The following is a 21,504-nucleotide window of genomic DNA, read 5'->3' on the forward strand; positions in this document are numbered from 1 at the left end:
AAATACGGAAACCCAATTTATATGTGTTGAAATACTCTCAGCAACTTCGTATGGACCTTCTCTCTTAGGGAATGCAAGAATGAGGTCCCACAAACTGTAGTTGTGTAAAAAAGAAAGAAAAAAAAAAAGAGCCTACTACTAGTTCAAATCTTGGAGACCATTAATTAGGAAGAGAAGGGCATGAGTCCTATCCCTGAAATGCTCAGTGTCTGGAGTTCAACAGATAACTGTTAACCTTCAAAACGGCCATTACTTGATAAGACCTGAAAAATGCCTTGTTGAGGAAGAGGGGGAGATCAGCCAGTGGCAGGTTCTCTGCTATCCGCGTAATGTGACGGCATCGCTGTTTCTCTGCGTCGTTCTTTCTAAATATGCCCGTCTTGATTCGGAGGGTGGGAGCTCTTAAACCTGGTCAAGGTGATACAGTTTTACGGCCATCTCAAAGGAGAGATTTGCTTGCAGAAGCAGGAGAAACCCAGCTGCCAGGGAGAGCAGCTCTGTGCAAGGTTTGCATTACAACTGTAGGGGCAGGGAGTGAAGATCGTTATCCTGAAAGCAGAGCCAGCAAGGCCGTTATGTGCCTGGCGTGGTCCCTCTTCAGAGGCGGCTCCTTCGGGCTCCTGGGGAACAGCTGGCAGGTTGGGCTCTATTCGAGGAAACCCCTGCAGGGGTTGCCAGCAAAAGGCAAGTCAGGCTTGATGATGGCTTCAAACTTCTGCCTGCTTTTTCTTTTTTTACTGTACAGGTGCCATCCATAATTCCACTATGCCAGTATTGCACGTCATCCATTCCTGCGGGGACTTGTTTCAAGCCGATCCCATTGCCTTGGTGTGGTATCAAGTCCAGAGCCCAATGCGTGTGTGTAATTTAGAAATTGTCTGCAGGTCTCATTTCAACACACTTGGTTTGAAATAGCCTTTTTGTTTTGAAATTTAAGTTACAAGTACAGGCATTAAAAGGTAAAAATCCAAGTGAAACATTTCAATACAAAATATTTTGAATTATCCAGTCCTGGTGAGGTTTGTTTGCCTGGAATTTGTGGATATTTATTAAAAAATTGAGGTTTTTGTTTTTTGAATCCCAATTTGGAATGAGAACATTTTTCCTAATTTTGAAATCTCTCGTTGGATGATAGAACCGGTTCTCAACCCTGTGTTTATTCTAGTTACATCTTCTCTCAGCTGACTGTGCAGACAGGAGCAAGGTTTTGCTTCCTGTAAAACAAGATCACCTCTGGAAGAAAGAGCTAAATGTTGTTCTCCTTTGAAAATGTCAAACTCTTTATTACAAATGATGAAATGCAGAGGCAAAAGACAGGGTGGTCCATCCAGCTAACACTCGGAATCTGTTGTATTTTCTTCATAGGTGATTTGGTGACTGATGGCAAAGTTGATGTGGCCTCTGCTTTTCTCTCATCTATTCTGGACTTTCAAAAGGATGTTGGATTTTGGAGATGTGATGGATTTTGAATTCTGCATCCCAAAGCTTTGCAAAAGGAAAAAAGATGGAGCTGAGCACTACCAAATAGAGTGGCTACTGCTGTTGTGAAAGATGCAGTGACACTGGAATACACTGAGCCAAGAGAAGAGGACGTGGCAGGTTATGGTCCAAAGAAGTCTCCTGCCCTCTCTGAGTGGGAGGATGATGCTACACAACGAGGATCTGCAGGTAAGAAAACCAAACCCTAAAGCATCAAATTGGGATGTGCACCAAGGTGTGGTTTACGTTGACTGGCTTTCTTACTTCCTCTAGGCTCCCTTGGGTTTCCTTGTTTGCCTGCTGTACTTCGAATTAGAAGATTGTCCACCTGAGAATTCCCCAGGGACAGCAGATATTCTAGCGCCACTTCTGCAAAAATCATTCAGGGGATCATATTCCCCAGTCAGATTTGTCTATGGATTTAAGCCTCAGAGAAATAATATCTTACCAAGCTGAATACCAACAGAATAGACGCTGTGATTGTATTATGCTTATAAGGGGGAGAAGGGGACAGATGGGAGGGAAAGTACCATTGTGCCCCTTTATAAATCCATGATGCATCCACGCCTTAAATACTGTGCCCAGTTCTGGTCCCCACATGTCCAAAAGGATATAGAACAGGAGCAGGCAAAGTCTGGCCAACAGGCCAGATCAGGCCCACAGTGGACTCTATTTCCCAGCAGCCCCTGTCTGCATCACTGCAGGGCAGGGAGCTGCTCCGTGGCCAGGGATGGGATCTTGCAGCGGTGGCAGCATGGTTTGGAGCTGGGGCAGAGCTGCAATCTGCTGCCCACACGCCCAGGCAGAGGTATGCACTCAGCGGATCATGGCTCTGCCCTGGCTCTGGACCATGCGGTCACCACTGGAAGATCCCAGCCTTGGCCGTGGACCAGCTCCCTGCCCAGCCGTGTGCCCTGCCAGGACCCAGTGCTGGCAGGGCCGGTCTCCATGGAAACCCTGCCCCTGCGCTGCCCGGGGACCACCGCTGCTGGGATCTCCTTGGAAACTGGCCACAGCGGTGCCAGTAGGGGCTGCTGGGAAATGGAGTCTGGCTGCCGGCTGCATCTGCCATTTTGCCCACCCCTGGCATAGACGAACTATAGAAGATCCAGAGAAGGGCAACAATGATGATTAGTGGTACAGAGATGCTTCCATATGAGGAGAAACTAAAGAGACTAGGTCTGTTCAATTTAGAGGAGAGATGCTCGAGGAGGGACATAAGGGTTTACAAGATACCAAATGGTGACGAGAAATTCAAAAGGGATTTATTATTTCCTTTCTCAGTACAAGAACTAGGGATCAAAAAATGAAGCTAGTAGGTAGTAAGCTTAAACCAACAAAAGGAAGTTTGTTTTCACACCTTGTGGCACTCATTGCCATCAGATGTTGAGGAAGCTGATAGTTGGGTTAGATTGAAAAAAAGGATTGGACAAATTCATGGAGGAAAGGACATCAGTAGCTATTGAGCATGGGAGTTAGGGAGACAGCCTCTAGAACATCCTAGACCTTAAATGCTGGAGGCTGCAAGTGAGAGAGGGACAGTGGGAAAAACCCTGCTCATTCCCAGTTTCATCTCCCTTTCAGCATCCGTTCTCTGCCACTGTGCGACACAGGAGATTGGGCAAGATGGAGCTATGGTCTGACCAGTCGATGGCAGTTCTTATGAAAAATATTCCTGCATTGTTGGCCTTTACGACATGCTGGTTGCCTTGGACAGGTGCTCTTTTCAAGCTGCTCTGAGCAGCAAAAATGAAACAGTTCTTCCAGAGCATTGCCCAAAGCTGTGAGAGGAGAAATGCACATGGCTGCCCCAGGCAGGTGATTGCATTTCTCACCTTTGTTTAATCTAAGGTGCTGGTAGCAAGAGGAAATGATCATACTGATTTTTTTTTAAACTTCCCTCCATCTGCAGTCACTCTTGCTTTCTCTCACAAATGTGCATGCATCCTCACTCTGAATTGAGCAGGAGGGGTTGGGAGCCCAGGGAATCTTTGCATGGGTCTCAGGTATGTTTTGCCCCATGAAAGTCTCCAGGAATAGGTGGGGAATCATTGGGGTCCTGAAGACTGTGTCTGGGCGAGTAGGAGTCTGGCAGAGAAAGGGAAACAAAGCCAGAAGTAAGTCAGCCTGGCTACTGAAGAGTACAAAGAGCCTCCTGGAAATCCCATGTCAACCGAAAAAGGTCCAACCTGCGTCCCATTGTCCTGTCACTCTAGGAGCACTGTTCAGTCTCCGTTGCACTGAAAGTCTCCATTGCAAGCCCCTCTTTTCTTCTGCTCTTATAGTGAATTTAGCACTGGGGAGAGATACCAAGTTGACAGCCCTCTCCTTCATAGCACTGGTCTAATGTGAGGTTTCCCTGTTCCCCTTTGTCTTGATATCTCACCTGTGACCTGGAGTGTGGCTCAGTCTGACTTATCCACTGAGGCTTCCAACAAGGCTCCCAGTTACTTCAGAAGATGTTGCCATGTCAAGATAACCACTCCACCAAGAAATAAGCTCTGATGACGAATTTGCTTCTCTACAGTGAGTAGTAAAAGAAGCATTTAAAAAAAATGTTCCTGTTCTTCTGCACTAGGCTTGAACCTGCGAGATGAAAGGCCTTGTGCCCTGTATCCTGTTTCCAAAACTAGCTCCTTGTAAGTCTCACTTTCTTCAAAGCTGAACAATTTGGTCATAAATCTCCATTTCATAATGAAACTTGACACACCACCTTTACGCCTGGGTGTGAGCTTCCCCTGCTTGCGGAAGAAGCCGTTTGGACATTTTACATTATGGGCATGCTTATTAAAAAGAAGAGAATGAGATTTCTTAAGGGCTTCTCATGACTGTGGTTGTGTGGCCACCGTAGACCAGGTGCTGTCCCCCTGACTTGCCTTAAACTATGTCTTACTGTGAGTAAGTAGCCTCCTTAATTTCAAAGGCATGGGGCATTTGGCTTTGTACTGGGTTTACCTGGATTAGCCTGATTCAGTTGAATCGTGGGTGCTGAGTTATACGCAGCATTGAAAATTATGCTAAGTGCTAAATTATATTGTCAAAGCTTAATTTTAAACTGGTCCCATGATTAGGGCCCAGGTCTCAGAGACTGGAGTGCTCTCCCTGTTTCTGCTCCCACTTTGTGGCCTGAACTTGTCATTGCTTCAGTGCCCTCCTTTATAAAGAAGATAAGAATTAACACTTACCCATCTTTTTAATAAAGGCCAGTCAGACCTGTGGGTGAAAGAGCTGTAAAACTGGGGCATATTGGTTAATTACTAAATTATAATGTGTCTTATAGGAGTAAGGTTTGGTAGTTCTTGTTCACGTGGTTACGATTGTCTCTGGGGCGGCTTTATGTTTAAAGGGCAGGCAGCTGAGTCTGAACAAATCCCCTTGTATGGTAGCCATCATGAGCCCATGCCAGGCCTCCAGACAAGAACAGAGTATAATATGGCTCTTATTATTTCATTGAATCAGCTTTTCTGGGGCCTGGAGTGCTCTTAGCACAAGCAAATAAATTACCCTGCTCGTTTGCTGCGTGCTCTGCAGCTCGCCATATGTTTGAGCTTGATAGAGATGCTTATCTGCCCAGCTAAAATTACTCAATGAAGGATAACATTTCTTATCAGGGGCTTTGCTGAATCAGAGAGGCCCCAGCACCCGCCACTCTTCTTTATACAGAGTTACAGGGCTGGGCAGCACTGACAGTGGACAGATTGTGCCTGTAGGTCACTAGAGCTGGTGTCAGGTTATTGTGAAAAGAGGACAATAGGAGGATTTTGCAGTAGCTGTTGGGGGCTACAGGGATAGAAGTGAAAAGAAAGAAGCAAAGCAGTGGTGCTAATTTAACCACAACAGACAAGCGTATGACTTAGGCCAGGGGTCAGCAAGCTTTCAGAACGGTGGGCTGTAATAACACGGCTGGGTCCAAGGTGAGCCGGCACTTCCGACCTGCCTGTTGCCATTGCCCCTGCCACTTCTCCTCAGTGCCAAATTGCTGGCAATGTGCATGCCATCCTCAGTGCCAAATTTCTGCCAGTTTGCATGCAATGCCACACAATAACCCCCTATCGCTCCCTTCCCTTCCCTTCCCCCCTCCATCAAAATGCTGCCAAATTGTTCCACCTTTGAAATGCCACTCATATCTGGGCTTTGCAAGCCAAATGAAATTGCTTGGCAGGCCAAATCAGGCCTACAGGCCATAGATTACTGACCTGTGGCTTAGGCAAGGACACTTATTGGTCTAGTGGAGACCTCTGAGTCTCTACAAAGATCGAGGATTGTAGATTCCCAAATGTTCCCCTTTTGTTTTTCTGCTACTTTTGTTTTCTTCTCCCTTGTCACAAAGGCACTCTCCTTTTTTTGGTTCTTCTTCTCCACAAAACATCTCACAGTCCATCCTGGTCCTCCCCAAGGATCCTTCCAGGCTGTATGCAGAGAGAAAGTTGCTCCACTTTGCTGGATTGACTTCCTGTCAATGCTGGTCCCAATTTATCTTGGATTGAAGGGCCCAGGGACGAGCCTTGTTCAGCACCCCATGTTCCTGCTGTGATCAGGAATGTTGTGGCCTCCTTGTATGTGATGAGGACCCCCCCCCCCTTTTCTCCAGCTAGGCCCTTCCTGCGAGGGCAGGCAGGGCAACACAAAGACTGAGGGTTAGAAAGTGAAATCAGTTGAAGTATGGTGTCCACCAAACTGTCCATGACACGTTTTTGGAGAGGGCAACTGTTCATTTGTGGCTTCCTTCTCAAGAGACTAATTCTTGAGTGGCGAATTCATTCATTCTAGCGCTGACCCTAAGGACTATGCCGAGTTTCCATAAAAACGACACCTTCCGTCCCTGTACAGCCCCTTTCCTGTGCAAGGGGCCTAATGCATTTTTTCATATTTCTGTGCAGCTGTTAGAGGAAAGTCACTTAAAGTGCATTCACCTCTGGAGTAGAACGTGGCAGCGGGTGAACAGCACTAACCACTAAACATAAGGAAGCAAACAACTGTCCAACAGAGTGGATTTAAGGTGGACAGAAGGCTGTTAGGCCAGGAAGAATTTGGTCAGGACGGCACAGTTAAAAGTCCTGTTGAGGCAGCATCCCACAGATTAGTCACGGGATCAGGGGCCTTGGTGTTGCTTCTGCTTTCTGCCAGGTTGCACACAACGGCTGGGTGGGCACCGTGCTGAGGGCTCCAGCTCTAAGGCAGATGGCAGCGTGCTACCTGTGCAACCACTGCTTCTTGCAGCTCTGACAGTCGAGCAGCCCTTGGTGGTAGGGCTGCAGGCTAACGCTGCATTGTAGTGCACGCTAAAAATAGCCTTCTCTGCCTTGTTCAGTGCCTTGCTAATTTTTTGCCCTTTTTTTGTTGTTGTTGCCCTTTCCTTAACTTGGCTTCCTGGTATGAATGTGTGTGGTAGGCAACTTGTTCTCAAGCAACACCTCCTAAAACCCTTGGAGTCAGGAAATATTCCTTCATTGGGAGGCTAGTGCCAGCATGGGTTACCAGTTCAGAGTAGGCATCTTTATCCTTATCCGCCTGGAGTCTTCTTGGGATTTCAGCCAGGGACTTGTAGCCTGCCCTTCTTCATGAGGGTTTCTCTTACCTTCTACTATACCAGGGCACCATCTGCAGAGCTTTCTTCCCTTCTTCAGCAGGGCTTCCCTTACCATTTAGCAGTAGGGGAAGTGCAAGAGAGTGTGACTGCACGGACACCTGTTTGTGACCTCTCTTTTCCCCCTGATGCAGTGTTTCTTCACTCAGCACTGACATCATATGACAGCTCTGAGTCACTGCAGCATCTGGTTCCAGCGCTATCAGACCTTGCTGATGAACCCCAGCCATTCAGTCACCACCTGGCTGCGCTCCATTGCTTGATCAGTAGCCGCATTACGCAGCTGGCCAGGCCTGTATCCCCTGATGTAATGCTCTGATGGAGGAGGAGGGAGGGGGAGGCACAAATGGCTCCAAAAGTCCCCTTAGTGTTGGAAGCCACTCCATAGTTGGGGTTCAGACTAGTTGTATGCTGGCCCCTTGAAGTAACGCTATTCCCTGGCAGCTGCAGAGCTGCATGCTCATTAGGAAAAACTTTCTTACGAGGAGGGTAGTAAAGCACAGAAACAGGCTACCCAGAGACTTTGTGGAGTAAACCTACAGTAAACCTTTGTCCTTGGAGGTTTTTAAGACCGAGCTAGATGCAGCCTTGGTAGGACGATGTAGTTGGCAATAGTCCTGCTTTGAGCAGGGGGTTGGACTAGATGACCTCCTGAGGTCTCTTCCAACCCTAATTTTCGACGTCTCATTGTCAGGGGCATGTCCCGTCATGGAATAACCAACCTTGCGTGTAGGCGAACATCACAAGAACAAAGCTTGGTGAACATCCATGTTTTGAGCTAGATTTTCATCTGGCAGAAGTTGGCATGAATATTTTAATTGAGATGGGGCCGTGGCGGCATATAGCAGCTAAGGGTCTCACTCTCATGCTCTTTCTGAAGCAGTTTTTCTCAGTGTACAGAAAAAAACAGGATTTTCCCTCTAAGTGGCGATCACGTGCCCTCTCTGTCCTGATCTGGAAAGCCAGGTACTTCGTAATTTCCGAATCGCCACACATCATCCTGACTTGCAGACTTGTGGCACTTGCTTTTCACACTGAGGCCTGAGCAGAAAAGCCCCTTGAGTTCTGATTCCCTGGTTGAGTTTGCAGGGCTGCCAGGTAGAAAAGCATGGCTGATTTTTCTCTGGAGGGCCTGGGGACATAGTAAAAGTGAAACCCACCGTGTTCTTTTTCAAGTCATTTTACAGACAGCCTGCTCATGAGATGAGCTGCGGCAGCTAATGTGCAGAGCCGATTCCCTTGGCTCAAAAGTTTTTCGGGCATGGGCAGGGGCACCTCGAACCCTTTTCCAAGCCCGTATGCCTTGGCTGGAACCCGGTGCAGATATCAGTGGCCAAGCGTGCAGTTTAGACCAACTCCAAGCAGTGTTGAGGCTCTACCAGTGCTGCTTTATTATGTCTGCACTAGACATTTGCGCTGGCTGATGGCTGGGATTCAGACAACTCCCAGGCTGGACAATGCAGTAAAGTCCTTGTTATTGCAGGGTAAACTGTCTTCAGACCTTGGGCAACAGGAGACCAGCTGGTGCTCCAGTGGTATTTCTAGGGCTTCATCACTCCACTCATCTCAGTCCCTTATCCCCAGTACCCTTTCCATCTATTGCTTACCACATCCCCCTGAGCTAGGCAGGAAATTTCCACCAAAGCAGCTCTTCCTGCAGTAAAACGGAGAAGGAAAACTCTGCACTTCTCCAGCTTTGGTACTCTGAAAATGCAGAGCCAAAGAACCCACAGCCTTTCTGTTCTGTTTTTGCATGATAAGCATGTGTACATGCCAGTAACTATTTTGGTGCAAGGTGTTTGCTGGAGGTTAATGGCCAGGTGATGCCTCTCAGACCTTGTCTATGCCTAGGCCCATTGCATTTTCCCTGCTGGTCATCTGTCATCTGTCTCACAGTCATTAGTGCTTAATTGCCAGCTGGTGTGTAATTAAGCTTCCCAGCCCTTTTTATTCTGTTTCTTGAAGGAGGATCGCATGTTAATTACTGTATTTTCTTGTATACATCACATTCCCAAATAAAACACCTGCCTTTTTCATGGATGGCAAAATATAGAAAAAGGATTATACCAGAGCCCTGCCAACTGTGACCTAAAATAAGCCCTCCTGGAAACGTAGTGTGTCCAAGAAGTGTGGCACCGAGAAGTCCCCTGGTGCCTGACCCAGACTGTCTCCTGGGATAACACACTTTCTGGACACTCTGGCTAGGTATGTACGTTCAAAAAGCCCAAGGCAGAATCGATCTAAGTTGCATGGTTTTCTGTAAGCAGCGTAGTTTAGATCTGTAGCGAACACAACACACTTTTGCTCTTGTGGGGTGGGGGAATCTTAGACTGGGTTTTGCCACTTTTAAACCAGTCTGTGTGCTGGACTTCTGTTCTGTTACAGGTATAACCCGGTTTTATGTGCCAAACTTCTGTACTGTTATGGATATAGACTGATTTCTAATCACCTGTACTGGTAAAAGTGTCATGTCTGTACTCGGTGTCTGTTTCCAGGAGGTCTTATTCTGTGCTTTGCAAGGGCAGTAGCAAGACTCTTAGTTCTTTACTGTAAGCAATTCTTTATATAAGTTCCTGTAAATAAAGTGTTGTTTCCACATCTCAAGCCTCATCAAAGCACTACTGATACCTCGCTGCGTTGGGTACAAGCTACGGTACTCTAGCCCATAGTTGTAGCTGTAAGAGGGTTAACACGGGACTCTGCCACCCTGGCAGCTGCGTGGCATGCACATGGTCTCCAGGCTTGCTTTTTTCCAGCAAAGGAAACCACTTTCCCACTTGCAATGCACTTAAAAGCTTCCCAGCTTAAAATCCTGTTTTTTGGGGGGGAAAGTACCTGTTGCATGTGAGAAAATATGGTACTTAAACTGCTTAGCTCCAAGTTTGTGACCAAGTCACTGGAATTCAATGGAGTTCATGCAGTGGGGTTTACCCTTACACTTCAGCAGCTTCAGCACATGTTTAAGGGCTTCCCTGAGCGACGATAGATGCTTTTGTGACTCTGAGCCATAAGCCACAATTGAATCAAGTCAGTAGCTCTTAAAGGAGCCGGAGAGTTGAGTGGCGGTAATAGTCTGACCTCTTCGTGAAGCTGTGTGTAGTGGAGGGAAGAACTGGTGAGTGGTGTAATCCAGGGAAAGGGATGCACAAATTATAAACTCTTTAGCCACAAATTGTGCTACTCTGCACCCCAGAGGTTGACATTTTCTCTTTCCCTTGTAACTCAGTTACTGGGAGTGGGTGCATATATGTACCCTTCTGTGCTATGAGTAGATTTTTGTTTCATGTTTCCCCAGTTTCACTGGATATGGAGGGGTAAGGGCTCTCCAAGACTATGAACTGCCTCTGTCTGGGTTCCTACAGGATGATGAGGCTTTGTTGAACTTAGGGGCTTGGGGGGATTTTTGCTGTTGTTTTTACTTGCAGAGCAGCAATTAGTCTAGAGGTGAGTCTATTCCTGTGCTGAAGATGTATGTGCAGTTCACTCGTGGACTGAAGGGAGGTATCCAGGGTGCAAGATGGTCAAGATGTTCAAAAATGGCCAATGATTTTCAGGGGAGCCCGGTTTCCAGAAGCACTGATCATTCATCCCTTGGATATTGAAAGCTTTTACAGCGTCTCCAGGGCAGCACCTCAAATCACTAGTCACTTTTTCAAGATTTTTTGAAAGCTAGTGTACTGATGATATTATATTACTGGTCCTGATGAATAGTATATGACTACATGGAGTACAGATCCCAGGAGTATACCCAGGAACAAAGGGTGGGGGGAAAAAACAGCTCATACTTAAGTGATACTTAACGGGAGAGCTTCCTTCTGATGAAGGCACTGAGAGAGAGTTTCCTGCAGAGGGAAGATGGAGACCCATGGCTTGACAATGTAATGCAGGGAGCAACCCACCACTTTTCCCCAGGGGATGGGCTTGTGCATCTTTTTCCATCTCCAGTTCCTTATATCTGGTGTAAATAATTGACAAGGATTGAAACACGATCATGGCCCGTCTGTGCAGGGGGAAGAGCTTAAAAATGTGGATCTGGTAAGGGGGCGGCTGAGGTGCATTGTGCATTCAACCAACTAGATAACATGATACCTGTTCCTTAATGGTGTTTGTGCATCCTGGGCACCGAGCCAACAGGACCTCATGTGGCTGGATGGGAGTCTGAGCCTCCCAAACTTTCTCATTTTAGAGTTAGCTTATTAATGCCTCCTCTCTCTGGCTTGTCTCCCTCCCTACCCTTTTCCATTGTGGTCCTGGAAGTCAGCAACTCCTTTCTGATATAAGCCAACTGTGGAAAAGGGTAGGTTATAAACCCTGTTTTGTCCAGGGTCAAAGTTGGGATGATTACAGCTTCTGTTCCCCTTTAAAAGCAAATAAAATATACCTGCATCTATACTGGATCATACAGAGGCAGTTGCATCGGTTGCTCTATCAGTATCTTTCGACTGCCTGCTCAAAGGGACTGACTCAAATCATGATTTCACAGAAATTGTGAAATTGAGCAATGTCCACAAAATCCACAGAAAATAAAAACTTACTAAAATGTTTTGCAAGCTTATGATGGAGGGGGGGCCCTCAGCCAGTTAGAGGCATGAGGGGCGGGGAGGCTCTGCTGCAATAAGCTGCAAAAATGGTGGCCAGCTCCGCGATCTACCCACAAAATTGGCCATCTACCTCCTTGATTTGGGTAGGTCCCTAGTTATGTATATCTGTCTGTGCCTTTACATTTGGGAGATGGTTTGTTCTCAGGAAGATCATGCTGGAAATTCCAGGTTCTGTTGGTTGTGGCTGATGATTGCAAAACTCTTAGTATTTGTTATCTAGTTATCTTATTCAGTAATGTAGTAATCTGATTCAGTAGTTAAAGAAATGGTAGCTTTGTGGTGCAGACACATTTGTTGGCAGTACCTGTGAGTCTGAGAAATCAAGGAATGGATAAGTGTGAAGACTGAACTCTTTTCCTCTGTGTAGGTGGATGCTCCCAGGCTGGACTAAGGCACACCAGCAGGGCAGTAGGTAAAAATTTACTCTCATCTTTGGGCCATTGCAGTTTTTTGCGATCAGCAGGGACCACAGTCTGCAACTTGATGATTAGCTGACTCTTCTAAAGCATTTGCAAATGCCCACAAACCTATGGAAAGCTTCCTCGGGACGCTCCCTGAACTGCAGGTCTCAGATATCCCTGACATATGAGAGGTGGAGCTCAGAGTAATGATGTCAGAAAGTGGCATTTGCTGGCTTCACTCTCCTTGAGGTTTTTTCCTCGGTGTCTGTCGCTCTGTTTGTTCAGAGCACGTTTAAATAGGCCGTTAGTTTTCTGTGTGCATGTGCGTGGTGCTTTTTAAAAATCTTGTGGCATAGAAGAATACGTGGGGGATTTAGTGTGTTGTGTTTTTAACTTGGACCTTTGCCTATATCTAAGGCAGTGGTCCTGGCTCCTTTCTCTGCTGTCTTGGTTTTTTCCCCATACTTAAAATAACACACAAGGCTTCTCTAGAAACATTTCAAAAAGCTGCAGTCAAGTCTCACTATTGTAAGCTGTATTATTACGGTTCCTTCCTGCACTATTTGTATAAGAGTTGTTAGCTCCATTGTCAGAGGGGTCTGCCAACATTTTGCTGAAGTGGTTTATACGCCCCTGAAAGATGAGGCACCAAAAGTATCAAGCTGCTGTTTTAAAATGTAGTTAGCACAGTAATACCAACCAGCCTTGAGCCAGTCCTCCCTTCTCTCAGACCACAGACTCTCCTTGCTCTTTGGGACAGTAACATCCCCTGCCTCTTATTTTACACTGAACGGCTACCTGTGCTCCCTTTTCTACTCTCTGGTATGTTCCTCCACTGTTTGACAAGCTTTTACTTGGGGCGGAGGGGGTGTAGGCCAGCAAAATCAGTTGACCTAAAGCTGGGAAAGACCCGTTGGATCAGCTGGATCAGCTCTTCAGTGTTCCTGCCAACGCCGGATTTGTCAAGACACTGCTACTTCCTAGTGCTTTGTCCGACTTGCTTTAAAAGTTTCAAGCAACAGAGCTTCCCCCCTCCACGTTCCCTTGGGAAAACTTTTCCTGACAAGGAAGATGCATGAGTCTGTGTGAACGTTTCCTGACATCTAGCTTAATTCCCCTTAAACCCAAAAGGGAAGTTAAAATTAAACTAAGGAGTAAAATCCCTTTGAGAAAAAGGGTAAAAGGAGCACTTTCTCTCTTACTACTTGATGATTTCATATTAGGATCATTTTAACAAGCAAATTCTGCTTTCACACAGATGCACTCTCTAACCCCCAAGGGAGGTTTTCATACCAAAAAGTATGACAACTTTTAGTGTTTGGGGGGGTATTTTGGACCATTCGGGGTCACAAATGTGAAAAAGTTACAAGTCACTTAAATACTTTGCCCCAGGCAGGCAAGCCTCTGCCTTCTCACTTGAAGCAAAGCTCTTGGGTTTTATATTGCAGCAGCTTGTGCTATCCCAGTGGGAGCCGCCCTTTTTGGCAGGTGTGCTACAAATTAAGCCCCATGCCCACCCTGAGTGTCACCCTGATCGCCTTCCCTTGCCTGATCTGCTGCTCTGCTTTCTGTTCCCTACTATACCTGCACTGTTCTGGCTGCCCCCTCCCCAATCAGTGATGTGCCACACATACAGGTTGCCCATGCCTCTTGGGGCGCACATGGTGTGGGTTGGCCACCCCGGGTACTGAACACTCATTGTGCTGGCCACTGTCCACACGCATCTCGGGAGACAGACTCTGCCTTGAAGATGGTCTAGTTTGACTATGTAAAGCCAGCTAAAGGTAAGAGAAAGGAAATGTCTGTTCCCTTTCTGGGGCCTGGAGGGTTTAAATGAGCCACGAGAGCTCATACAGTAAGCTTCTGGCTAAGTAGGGGTTTCAGATCCAGTAGGACTTGTGCACATAATTGGTGGGTGTGCGGTGTCCTGTCCTGTTTAGTTTCACAACTTCTCAGATTCTCATTGCAGCAGCCTCTTCGATAATGCTGCTGGCAGTAGGGGTATAGTCATTCTGTACAGCTGCAGGGGTGAGGATTAAAATAGAGAGTCTTATCTTCTCTTTTCCTTTCTGTTCCCTGCAGCTCTCCAGAACTGCTTTTGGGCCCCTGTCCATGGCTTGTGGAAAGCATCTTACTGGGGTCTGATTAGCTGCTTAGTTGTTTAACTGGCATCTGTCACTTTTTTAAGGCCCTGCTGCTTGTGCTCGTTAGCGTTTATTATGACAGTGGGAAAGAGATTAAATGTAGAAACCCAAGCACCCTGAGATCAGGGTAACTTGACAGTTATGGCCAACAAGCACTTCGGAGTTGGGTTATGTGAGTGCAACTGTTTTCACAGTGCAGCAGAAATGGCCCGCTTATCTGATTAGTGCCACCATAAAATTGCTAAAGAAACCATCCCTGTTTATTTGTGTTGAAACCAGTATGGTTTGTGGCTTGTATGTCTTTACTACCACCTTTCAACTACCAATTTTTTTCTTGATGACAAAACACCCCCGGTCAGATTCTGAGCTTTCAGGGACACCAGCGGGAATCCGGAGTACCTCCAAGAGAGTGACTGTGGATTTGTGCCTGAAAGCTTGCAAAGAACAATTTAGTTGGTGTAATAGAAGATATCACGTTTACTCAAAGAGCCGTGTCTAACTGTGGATTTACACCCTCCGGCGATCAACAGCTGAATTATGGATAATGGACCATCACATCTACTTTCTCCTTGTGTTTCCCCATGCAGACCCTCCCCACAAGAAACCCACATTGGAATAATGAAGGAATAAGTCTTTCTGAGCAGAGATTTCATGTCCATTGGCAGAGTTTCTCTGATAAATACCCTTCTACTGTGCTGGGAGAAACAGCCCTGTTGCATGGAGGGAAAAAAGAGTGAGGGCCATTACTGGAATCTCTGTGTCTGTACTGTGCTTATGACCCTTGGTCTTGAGAACAGCTTTGACTTAGTGGGACCTTTTCTGTGAATTAGTTGTAAGAGCTGGTCCTGAAATAGCAAAACATTTCAGAATAAATAGTGTCACCGGAAGTTGGTGGTAGGTGAAGATATTAAAAACCAGCACCGCCATTTCTAATCCCCGTCCTGCAGGATATGCAGTTGTTCCAAAGTTGGAGGCCTACCCATGGCATCCTAGATGAGGAAGATTACCAGATATAAGAGGAATAGAGTGCATGTCTTCCTTTTCCATCTGAGCCAGTATAGCTTCCTGTGGACTGAGTATTTGGTTGCTGTCTGATAAAGGAGGATCTTGATGGCATTCAGCAGATGCCATCCAGTGGCGTAGTCCCATTAGCACAAAGATGGAAAGCCAAAAGGGGACATTTTTCACTTTCATCATGTCAGCATCACTGAAAGGTGACAGGTGAGGCTGGGCTGGGAGGAAGGGGCTTTTACAATGTCTTTAAAAATCCTGGTCTCCCCACTCACTAAGCAAATATAAATCACAAGATTTTGAAATGGGTAAATGCTTGTACTTAATGAACGAGTCAGGCTTTTCACCCATATTGTGTTTTTTCTGCCTCCAAACTCCTGCTGTTTTAAGAGTCAGTCTTGTAAGGGAGCTTGTTCTGCTTGGTTGAAGATCAGCAAACTGGAAGCTTAGTTCCTAGGGTTTGTTTCTTTGATCACTGACTGTTTGGCTGATTAATGAGGTGTGAACTCAGCTGTTGAAGGTAAATGTTGCAGCTCTATGGGAATTGTCACCTGAGTTGCCACATAAAGGGCATGAAATTGTTGTCAGAGAGGAAGTAGCTGAAACCAATTTGGTAACAGTTCCTATTTGCCTAGAGCAGCAGACCTCAGGGTACTTGAGACGCTAGCAGATGTGATGCTTATTGTCATCCCTGTTTTATGCTCGTGGGGGGTTGGGGGAAGCTGATGCACAAAGAGCTCAGGAGACTCACCCATGGTTGCACAGGAAGCCTGTTGCAGAGCTCAAAGCTAGAAAGAGTTCCTGGCTCCCAGTCCTGTGATTTAACCACCAAACCGCAGTCTATCTGGTCCACAAGTTACTTACATTAGCTTGTTATTGGCTGCTTGAGAAATAACCAGCGTTAAACCCTCCAGACAGTTTTCCCTGGTAATGAATGATGTAGTCTCCTGAACAGAGATGTTAACCCCTGCAGCTCAGTGCTGCAGTTCTTTGGGTTCGTCACCTACTCGCTGAAGAAAACATCAGATGGCACTTTCAGTTTGTGACCTATCAGATGTATTTGTCCTTGCTAATGAGGCAACTACATAAATATAGCTTGTTACTGCTGTACACCCTGGTTAGCAAAGTAGGTGTTACAATACAGAACACTTCCGGGGTGGTACTTTACTGACCTTTGAGGAAAATGAACAAACAGAGTCTCTCCTCTCTCTCCATGTGCTGAGTCAAGGCTGCTGCTTTCTAATAGAGATAGTATCTCTTGTTACCCAAAGCCGGAAATTTAATTAATGGCTGCAAACATCTGGGCGATGGCTATATTTACACCCCATATATAAATACACTAGAATTAGCAGCTACTGTAGAGATCTGATGATATCTTTGGAGCAGTGCTGTTGAAGCTGGGCAACTAGAAGAGGTTGCAAGACTGAAAGTGGCTTATTTTGGGAGGAGGAGAATAGTTCAACTTTGGGGCAAGACCTTCTGTGTCTTCTCTAGGGGATTACAGCATGCCAGCCTCCGTGTGCCCTGCACTTCCAATGGGATAGAAGGTGGTCTTCACTTCCTGTGTGACAGCACTACATTGCAGCTGTATTCTGTCCCAGAGCTAACTGTACTTAGGCAGTTACTGTTGAAAATTGTCAAATGCTCTACCAAGATAAAACGTGCCTTGTGTATGTCTGATTGCATTATGTTTCCACGTCAGGCCTGAGAGGAGTACATTTGGCTGTCTTAACCTCAGTGGTCAGACAGAAGTGCGTAAGATTAAAGACACAAGTGTATGTGTAGCCACCCCAATAACTGGCTTGCTCTTCAGAGAGTCTGAGCGACTGTAACTCCCACTTGACTTGAGTTGGACTGTAGGTGCTTTGCAGGCTGTGAAGATCCAGGTGTACATACCAGGAGGCATAGGGCTGTCACTACAGGCACCCCACTTTGAAACCTGAGTGCTCAAAAAAGTTATTAATTCCAAAGCCTACCTGTGTGCTTTTAAAATAAGAGAAATGCCAGGGTCTGCTTTGAACGCTCAATATGTGTGCAGTGTTCTGCTGTGAGCATTTGCATGCTAGATACAATCTCAGTTGGTATGAGCATAGATATCCATCTACCGCACATGCCTGGTGCTAGTTCAGTGAACTGCAGCACAAACTTGTGTGTGTGTGTGTGTGTGTGTACGTAGTGAAAATAAATATAGAAAAAAGAGAGAGAGAGAGAATCTCTCAGTACCCAAACCGGCAAATCATAGATGACATGTAAGCATTGATAGTCGCGGGGGGGGCGGGGCACAGCTCCATGCCACTGCCCCCACTGCTGCTGGGCAGTGGTTCTAGCTGGGCTACAGACCCACATCCCACCATTGGAGCAGAAATCAGGGGGGGGGAATGTGCCCCCACTGCCCCATCCATATATCGCATATGCTGAAAATGTAATTTATGCCTGCATATATTAATACTGAGATACTGTCTCTGTAGTTATATATATTTTGACACTGTTAGGACCAAACTTCCTTTGATTTCAATTATGCTTTGCCCTCATAAGTGCAACTTGAGTCAGAATCTGGCCTGGTATATTTGACTGTTGTTTACACTTGCTTCATCATCCAGATGCGTGGTCCTTGATGTAAAATGTCTACTCTGTCCATTTATTATTCTGATGAAAAAGGGTAGAGATGCCCATAGATTTCTGCTCAAGATGCATAACTGTAAATTCTCCCTTAGTTGGGAGACTCACCTTCACCTAATGGCTCTGCTGAATTATGTCTATAGCAAGCACAGGTTTGAAAGAAGGTTCTCCCTGGAAGTTTTCATTTTCAATTAAAAATCTATAATTGACAAGCTAGGTTTCTTCATTTTGCTAGCATCCCATCTTACGTGTCTAAATATACATAGTACTTGCAGATGTCGGCATTAAGATTACTGTTGTGGTTAATTCAGTTCAAATTCAGCCTTTATTTGCATCTTCGTAGTAGGATGGAGCTGTTCTTGCTCCGTACGATTTCTACTGATAGCTATTCTTAGGAATCAAAACATGCCCCTTTGCTGTTGTGTTTCAAAAGAGAAGTCCAGTAAAAACTCTACAAGAGTGAAAAAAGGCAAATATGATCCCATCAGAAGGACCATTTCCAGGAGAGAGAAAGACAGGGTGGTGCCACTGTAGAAGAAGATTTTCTTCTTCACTGCCATTGCATCTTCAGCGTCATCTGGCAGAACTGCTCTGGATGGCGAATGGCCTGGTTAATCCACCTTGCCTCTGCCCAGAAACTAAGTCAACTTTAGTCCTCTGTGATTAGTTTGCCACCTACTTTGCAGACAAAATTGCCCGTGTCCAGCACAGCTCGGGGACTGTGACTTTTGCTGCAGAGTCAGAGTTTGTGGTTGAGAAATCAGAATCATATAAAGTGAGGGTTGTTGGACCTCACATCTAGTCCAACCCCCTGTTCAAAGCAGGACCATCCCCAACTAGATCATCCCAGCCAAAGCGTTTTCTAGCTGGGTTTTGAAAACCTCCAAGGATGGAGCTTTCACCACGTATCTGCTGCTCCCCCCAGCTTGGTGCGTCTGCAAACCTGCTGAGGGTGCACTCCTTGCCATCTTCCAGGTCACTGATGAAGACATTGAACAAGACCAGCCCCAGGACCGAACCCTGGGGCACTCCACTTGATACTGGCTGCCAACTAGACATTGAGCCATTGATTATTACTCTCTGAATCTAATGTTCCAGCCAGTTTTCAGTCTACCTTACAGTCCATTCATTCAGCCTGTACTTCCTTAGCTTGCCTGACGGAATGCTTTGGGAGATGGTGTCAAAAGCCTTGATAAAATCAAGCTACACCACATCCAGTGGTCTCCCCAGATCCCCAGAGCTAGTCATCTCATCATAAAAGGCTTTCATGTTGATCAGGCATGACTTGTCCCTGGTGAATCCATGCTGACTGTTACTAATCACCTTCATCTCCTCCCGTTGCTTAAAAATGGATTCCTTGAGGATCTGCTCCTTTATTTTTCCAGGGGCTGAGGTGAGGCTGACTGGTCTGTAGTTCCCTGGATCCTCCTTTTTATCTTCCTTAAATATGGGCACTATTTTTGCCCTTTTCCAATTATCCAGGACTTCTCATGATCACCATGAGTTTTCAGAGATGATGGCCAATGGCTTTGCAATCATGTCAGCCAACTCCCTTAGCACGCTTGGATGCATCCCATCCGGCCCCATGGACTTGTACACATCCAGCTTTTCTAAGCAGTCCCTAACCTGTTCTTTCACCACTGAGGGCTGCTCACCTCCTCCCTAAACTGTGCTGCCAGGTGCAGTAGTCTGGGAGCTGACCTTGCTTGTGAAGACTGAGGCAAAAAAGGCATTGAGCACTTCAGCCTTTTCCGCATCTTCTGTCACTAGGTCGCTTCCCCGTTTTAGTAAGGGACCCACACTTTCCCTGATCCTCCTTTTGCCACTGACATACTTGCAGAAACCCTTCTTGGTACCCTTCACATTCCTAGCTCGCTGCAGCTACAATTGTGCTTTGCCCTTCCTGACTTCTTCCCTACATGGCCAAGCAATGCTCTTATATTCCTTCCCTAGTTATTTGTCCAAGTTTCCACTTCCTGTAAGCTTCCTTTTTGTGATTTTTGTTTACTGAAGAGTTCCCAGTTAAGCCAAGCTGGTCTTCTGCTATACTTGCTAGTCTTCCTGTGCATCAGGATGGTTTGTTTCTGCACTCTCAGTAAGGTTTCTTTAAAGTAAAGCCAGCTCTCCTGGACTCCTTTCCCCTTCAGACTGGCTTCTCAGGGGATCCTGCCCATAAGTCCCTGAGCAAGTCAAAGTTTGCTTTTCTGAAATCCAGGGTCCTTATTCTGCTGTTCTCCATCCTTCCTTTCCTCAGGATCCTGAGCCTGCCTAATTTCAAGGCTAAAGTACTGTAATGTGCTATACATAAAGCCCCCCTTTAAAACTGTTTGGAGGCTGCAGCTGGTGGAAAACATGGTGGCTTGCTTTCCAACAGGGATGGGCCACCAGGAGCACATAAGTCCAGTCCTCCAGTGTCTGTGGGGGCTTCTGGTAGAGCTTTCTGGGTACCATTCACAGTGCTAGTTTTGACCTGTAAAGCCCTAAACAGAGTGGTACCTAACTTCCTAAGGGACTGTCTTTTTCCTGTATGCCTGAACATGATCCCTAAGAACAAGATCAGCAACCTCCTGCAATATCAATATGCCAAGACCACCTGGTGTGGAATGTCATTATCATCCATCATTCCTCAGCTCTGGAGTTTCGTCCCTCTTGAACCCCAGCAGAGCCCAAGCCTGGACATCTTTCAGAAGTGTGATGAGACCTTTCTGTTTGGGGAGACGTTTAGCAACCAAATTAGACTGGGATATTGTTTAGTGGGTCTCTGCTTTATTATGTTTTTTATTTATTCTAGTTGCCCTTTTAAGTTGCTCTATCTCTTTTGCCATAAGTTACCCTGAGCTTTTTGGGGGAAAGACAGCATGTGAATTGCATAAAAAAGTAAATAAATGCATAGAGTACTGGGAGACCTCAGCTGGAATAAACTGTGTGGTTCTAATCGGACCAATGAATTCAACCTGGAGTGGATGCTGAGAAGGGCTACTAGGATGATCAGGGGAATGGGGAAGAGAGTCAGAAGAATGAGTGTTTTTTAGCCTAAGAAAACAAGAGAGGGAGTAGGTATGACTCCCTCTTTCAATAGGGGGAGTGGTAAACATTAGGGAGGGAAAATGAGCTATTTTAAGCTGAAGGACAATGTCATCACAAGAACACACATACACATCAGCCACAAATAGAGTGAAGTTGGAAGTTAGATGATGTTTAACCACAAAAGAAGCTTGTTTCAGGATCAACTTTCCCATCAGTCATGGGGACAAAAGCCCTAAACACTTGGAGATGCAGCGTGATCAGTTTCTGAAAATAATTGGATGAGAGGGGTAACCTGCTGGAACAGGGGGCTCAGGGTTACCAACTGTCAGTAATTTTGGCAATAAGAAAAAATCAAGCTAAAAACACCTATCAGTAAAGTCCATTAAAAAACTCAAAACTTTAGCCATCAGTAAAAGCACTAAACAGCTGCCGCTCGATTGAAGCTCTGACAGCATTGCAGTCCTACCTGATGTCCAAGTGAGAGTGCAGAACCCTTCAGGGAGCCTTCTCAGCCATGTGCTGTTGCTGTTGCATCCCAGGATGCCTGTAAACCTGTTGTATCTCCGGTAGGCTTCTTTGGGGGTCCATGCCAAGAAAGCGGAGAGTTGAGCTAGCAGCAGAAGGCTGGGCTGGAG

General features: G+C 46.1%; 1 long non-coding RNA gene across 2 annotated transcripts in view; it reads left to right on the forward strand.

The window, feature by feature from the left end:
* Positions 1-21,504, forward strand: part of LOC109305196 — a 184,619-nt gene that overhangs the window by 126,639 nt on the left and 36,476 nt on the right. For both annotated transcript variants that reach the window (XR_002099586.1, XR_002099588.1), the window contains exon 2: positions 1,366-1,668. This is a non-coding gene — a long non-coding RNA (uncharacterized LOC109305196). The remainder of the gene's footprint in view (positions 1-1,365; positions 1,669-21,504) is intronic.

Source organism: Gavialis gangeticus, unplaced genomic scaffold, assembly GCF_001723915.1.
Source record: "Gavialis gangeticus isolate Ggan-Ray unplaced genomic scaffold, GavGan_comp1, whole genome shotgun sequence".
NCBI lineage: Eukaryota > Metazoa > Chordata > Crocodylia > Gavialidae > Gavialis > Gavialis gangeticus.